Here is a 6,488-nt window from a genome sequence, read left to right on the forward strand (position 1 = left end):
AAAGAGCAATCATCAAAATCACGGAAACCTAGCAAATCGCACAAAGTTTTTGGAATCGTGGAAACACTAGCACCCAAATCACACAAAGCATAGCATTAATGATCTTTAATCTTAATTTTAATAGTAGGTTCCCACTCATCATAAAGTTTTCTAGGGATAGAAACTTCCAACTCAACTTTTTCTTCATAAGATTGCATCAAGGCATCAACGATATGTTTGGTAAAAGCTTTATTTTGACTATAAGCATGAGGAGAATTTAGCAAGGATTGCAACAAGGAAATACAATCTATCAAAGAGCAATTATCATAATTAAATTCCTTGAAATCCAAAATAGTGGGTTTATTAGTATCTAGGATTTTACTCTCTTCAATCCCACTTTTATCAATTTTAGCATCAAGATCTAAAAACTCCGAATTTTTGGAATGCCTTCTAGGTAAAGGTGGATCATATTCACTCCCATCATTATCAGGATTCATATTGCAAAACAAAGATTTAATCGGGGACACATCAATAACTTTCAGATCTTCATCTTTATTTTCATAGAAATTTGAAGAACACGCTTTCATAAAGCAGTCTTTCTTAGCACGCATCCTAGCGGTTCTTTCTTTGCACTCATCAATGGAAATTCTCATGGCTTTGAGAGACTCATTGATATCATGCTTAGGTGGAATAGATCTAAGTTTCATAGAATCAACATCAAGAGAAATTCTATCAACGTTCCTAGCAAATTCATCAACTTTAAGCAATTTTTCTTCAAGCAAGGCATTGAAATTCTTTTGCGAATTCATAAACCTTAACACTAGTATCAAATTCAGAAGGCATCTTATTAAAATTTCCATAAGAATTGTTGTAGGAATTACCATAATTATTAGAGGAATTGCTAGGATAAGGCCTAGGATTAAAGTTTCCTCTATACGCGTTGTTACCAAAATTATTCCTATCAACAAAATTCACATCCATAGATTCATTATTATTCCCAATCAAAGTAGACAAAGGCATATCATTAGGATCAGAAGAAACACTCTTAGTAGCAAATAATTTCATAAGTTCATCCATCTTTCCACTCAAAACATTAATTTCTTCTATCGCATGCACTTTTTTATTAGTAGATCTTTCAGTGTGCCATTGAGAATAATTAACCATATTATTATCCAGGAGTTTAGTAGCTTCTCCTAAAGTGATTTCCATAAAAGTGCCTCCCGCGGCCGAATCTAAAAGATTTCTAGAAGCAAAATTCAATCCGGCATAAAAAATTTGTATAATCATCCATAAATTCAAACCATGAGTGGGGCAATTACGTATCATTAATTTCATCCTCTCCCAAGCTTGTGCAACATGTTCATGATCAAGTTGCTTAAAATTCATAATATCGTTTCTAAGAGAGATGATCTTAGCGGGAGGAAAATACTTAGAGATAAAAGCATCTTTGCACTTATTCCAAGAATCAATAGTATTTTTAGGCAAAGACGAAAACCAAGCTTTAGCACGATCTCTAAGCGAAAAAGGAAATAACTTCAATTTAACAATATCATTGTCAACATCTTTCTTATTTTGCATATCACATAAATCAATGAAGCTATTTAGATGAGTAGCGGCATCTTCACTAGGAAGGCCTGCGAATTGACCTTTCATGATAAGATTCAACAAAGCAGCATTGATTTCACAAGATTCAGTATCGGTAAGAGGAGCAATCGGAGTGCTAAGGAAATCATTATTGTTGGTATTGGTAAAGTCACATAATTTGGTATTATCTTGAGCCATCGTGACAAACAAGCAATCCAACACACGAGCAAACAAAAAGCAAGCGAAAAAGAGGCGAACGAAAAAGAGAGGGCGAATAAAACGGCAAGGGTGAAGTGGGGGAGAGGAAAACGAGAGGCAAATGGCAAATAATGTAATGCGGGAGATAAGGGTTCGTGATGGGTACTTGGTATGTTGACTTTTGCGGAGACCTCCCCGGCAACGGCGCCAGAAATCCTTCTTGCTACCTCTTGAGCACTACGTTGGTTTTCCCTTGAAGAGGAAAGGGCGATGCAGCAAAGCAGCGTAAGTATTTCCCTCAGTTTTTGAGAACCATGGTATCAATCCAGTAGGAGGCTACGTGCTAGGGCTGGGCATATAACCCGAAAACCGGTGTACCGAACCGAAATAACCGGTACCGAAGCCGAATACACCGAAACCGAAAGATTCGGTAGTATGATCGGTTAGCAGATTTGGAAAACCGAATTTAGTTCGGTAATTTCGGGTATTGACCTCGGTCAACCGAACTGACCGAAACACCGACTAAAATACAGGCCCACCCGGCCGGCCCATATGTCATCCCTAATCCCGTGCAACCGCACCCGCACCGCACGCGTGAGGCAGCGATACTATAACGCCCACGATGCGGCTATATCTCCCACGTGTCGAGGCACGACTTGGAGGCATAACCGCATGGTGGTTTTGTCGCAAGAAGGGTCATCTTCACAGAATCCCATGTAATGAACAAGAATGGGATAAAGAGTTGGCTTACAATCACCACTTCAAACAATACATTAATAAGTCATACATCAATCAGAGTACACACATAGGTCCGACTACAGAACCAAAAGAAAAGAAGACAACCCCAAATGCTAGATCCCCGATCGTCCCGACTGGGCTCCACTACTGATCATCTGGAAACGAAACATAGTAACGAACAAGGTCCTCGTCGAACTCCCACTTGAGCTTGGTTGCGTCACCCGCACTGATTTCATCGGCACCTGCAACTGTTCTGATAGTATCTGTGAGTCACGAGGACTCATTAATCTCAAACCCGCGAGATCAAGACTATTTAAGCTTATGGGTAGAATGGGGTAATGAGGTGGAGCTGAAGCAAGTACTAAGCAAATATGGTGGCTAACATACGCAAATAAGAGTGAGAAGAGAAGCAACGCAACGGCCGTGAAGCTAGAAGTGATCAAGAAGTTATCCTGAAACTACTTACGCACAACCATAACACAAGAACCGTGTTCACTTCCCGGACTCCGCCGAGAAGACACCATCACGGCTACACACGCGGTTGATGCATTTTAATTAAGTCAAGTGTCAAGTTCTCTACAACCGGACATTAACAAATTCCCATCTGCCACATAACCGCGGGCACGGCTTTCGAAAGTATATACCCTACAGGGGTGTCCCAACTTGGCCCATCACAAGCTCTCACAGTCAACGAAGGATATTCCTTCTCCCGGGAAGACCCGATCAGGCTCGGAATCCCGGTTACAAGACGTTTCGACAATGGTAAAACAAGACCATCAAGACCACCCGACTGTGCCGACAAATCCCGATAGGAGCTGCACATATCTCGTTCTCAGGGCACACCGGATGAGCGAAGCGTAGAGGTACCAACGTAACCCAAGTTGCCAAGGGACGGTCCCGCACGGTGCTCTTGTTCGGACCAACACTTAGAGAAGCATTGGCCCAGGGGGGCTAAAATAAAGATGACCCTCGGGTTAATTACTCCCAAGGGAAAGGTAGGTTGTTAGGAAAATGGTAAAACCAATGTTGAGCCTTGCTGGAGGAGTTTTATTCAAGGCGAACTGTCAAGGGGTTCCCATAACACCCAACCGCGTTAGGGACGCAAAATTCGGGAACATAATACCGATATGACGGAAACTAGGGCGGCAAGAGTGGAACAAAACACCAGGCATAAGGCCGAGCCTTCCACCCTTTACCAAGTATATAGATGCATTAATTAAAATAAGAGATATTGTGATATCCCAACACATCCTTGTTCCAACATGGAACAATCTTCATCTTCGCCTGCAACTAGCAACGCTATAAGAGGGGCTGAGCAAAAGCGGTAACATAGCCAAACAACGGTTTGCTAGGAAAGGTGGGTTAGAGGCTTGGCATGGCAATATGGGAGGCATGATATAGCAAGTGGTAGGTAGCGCGGCATAGCAATAGAGCGAACAACTAGCAAGCAAAGATAGAAGTGATTTCGAGGGTATGGTCATCTTGCCTGAGATCCCGCAAGGAAGAAGAACGAGTCCATGAAGAAGACAAACGGACGTAGTCGAACGGATCCTCACAACTCCGGAACAAAACCGAACGAGAGAAGCAACTCGGAAAGAAGCAAGCAACATAGCAAACAACCATCACATAAACATGGCATGATGCGCAACGAAGTATGATGCATGTTCGGTTTAAAGATGCATGGCATGGAAAAGAGCACAAACAATACTACAAGTTAAGTGGAGCACAATATGCAACGAGTTGCATATTGACGAAACACCACATGACTTATTTAGTTCTCTCTCGGTTATGTACCCAACAATATTAAATGTTATTTAACATGGCAAGGGATGAAGCATATGAAAACAACCTATCTGGGCAAGTTTAAATGAGGCCGGAAATAACAAATAACAATTCTGGAAAATCCCCATATGTCATTTAGCAATTTAAAGCAAACAACAATTTTAAATGTTTTAAATGTTATTATCATGATGCAGATGACATATGCAAGTTTTAAGCAATTTTATGGAAATGTTGACATGAGCACGATACGAGGCATTTGTCGCCATGGCGGAAGGAAAAGGGTGCCACGGCGGTGAAACGGAAATGGTGCCACGGCAACATCCCGGATCCGGCAACTCGATTGAGATGCTGGTGCAAAGGAACAAGTGTGGGTGCGCGAAACGTGCAACAGTGAGGGGGAGTGATCCCGGATACCGGGTGTCCCACATGTCAATGGCATGGCTTACGGCAAACGTGCAAGGAACAATTCGGACACGGTCCAAACATAGGGTGCATCTCATAGAACACATGCATTCGGTCCACGAACGTCGTCTCGGGGTTATACCTTTGAAGCGTGCCTTTTCGGAGCGGATCGGGTTCGACGGTAGTGGAAGTAGAGGTACACGATGACGATGGTGGCACATCTTGTAGTGGAACTTGGGCGTAGTGGTACACGTTTCATAGAGGAACTTGACACTACTAGGAAAAGGGCTATAGATGAAATGGCCACTAATGGCGCACCAGACATGTGGTGCGCCACTACTATATAGCAGTGGCGCACCAGACACACGGTGCGCCACCAGTAACAAATATTTTTTATTATTATTTTTCCAAACATACTAATGGCGCACCAGGGCACAGTGCGCCATTACTAGTTCTAACTAGTAATGGCGCACCAGCCACATAGTGCGCCACTACTATATTTTTTTTTATTTTTTTTGCAAAACTACTAATGGCGCACCAGGATATAGTGCGCCATTACTAGTTTAAACTAGTAATGGCGCACTGTGCCCTGGTGCGCCATTAGTGTATTTTTTTTGCAAAACTACTAATGGCGCACCACCAGCAGGTGCACCATTAGTAACCAGGGTTACTAATGGCGCATTTGTAGGTGGTGCGCCATTAGTAACCTGGGACCAGCTAGATATTTTGGACAGCCACACCTACCCACTCACTTTCCCCACTTCATTCTCTCCACCTCCTCCTCCAAGCTTGTATCGGCTGCCTCCTCCTCCTCACCTCATTTTCACCATAGATTCATCCAAATTAAGTGGTTAAATTACCTTTTTTGATAGGTAAGTAAGGGGGAAGCTATGTTTATGTTGTTCTCCCTCCAACAACGTGCACATGCACTTTTTATGGCCTAGCTAGATCTATGTATGTTTGTGGTGTTGCATATGTTTGTGGTGTTGCATATATGTTTGTGTTTGCAGGTACCGGTATTTGAAATGCGATAGTTGCCAATATTTTGCCGGAATGTTGATTCATTTCCGTTTCGGCGAGAATTTTGGCACTATGCATTCTTTTTGGTCCTATTTTCAGGGGAAGTCATGCCAAAATTTTTCTTTGTTCTAAAATATCGTTTTGCTCCACCCCGCAGGCGACCATGGTCCGCACGATGACCGAAGGCATCGTGAATAGGTTTTTGAGCTCCGCGAAGGCCGAGATGCTTCAAAAGAATGAGACAGAGATAAGATGTCCGTGTCGAAGATGCAAGCTGAAGAGCCTTATTGCGTTCCCGGATTCTGGGCAGGTGCGGGACCACCTGCTCTTGCGTGGTTTCATGGATGGCTATCGGTGGCAAGGTGATGAAGATGACTATGAAGTCGTCCATGGGGGCCGGGCAAGAAATGAGGAAGGGCAGCAAGACAAACACCGCGGCTCGGGCGGGCGAGAAGACGAAGAATCTCCAGGACATGATCACGACGGTGATGCTGTACACAGTCATCATGTAGAAGATGCCAGACATGATGATGAGGAAGATGTCGGAGCAGACGAAGGGCATGATCATGAAGATGAAGATGCCGGCGGAGCAGATGACGATGGACCATTGATGGGCTGGGTGCAGGACCCTCATATTCAAGAGCTGCTTCTCAAGCAGACGGATAACGCAAGAGCGGGTGCCCGATTGAAAGCCAAGCTGGATCAACTGGAGATAGACGCGGTTACTCCATTGTATGAAGGATGCAGGCCCGAGGATACCCGCCTGAAAGTAACGCTCAGGGCTC

Source organism: Aegilops tauschii, chromosome 5 (assembly GCF_002575655.3).
Source record: "Aegilops tauschii subsp. strangulata cultivar AL8/78 chromosome 5, Aet v6.0, whole genome shotgun sequence".
Lineage (NCBI taxonomy): Eukaryota > Viridiplantae > Streptophyta > Magnoliopsida > Poales > Poaceae > Aegilops > Aegilops tauschii.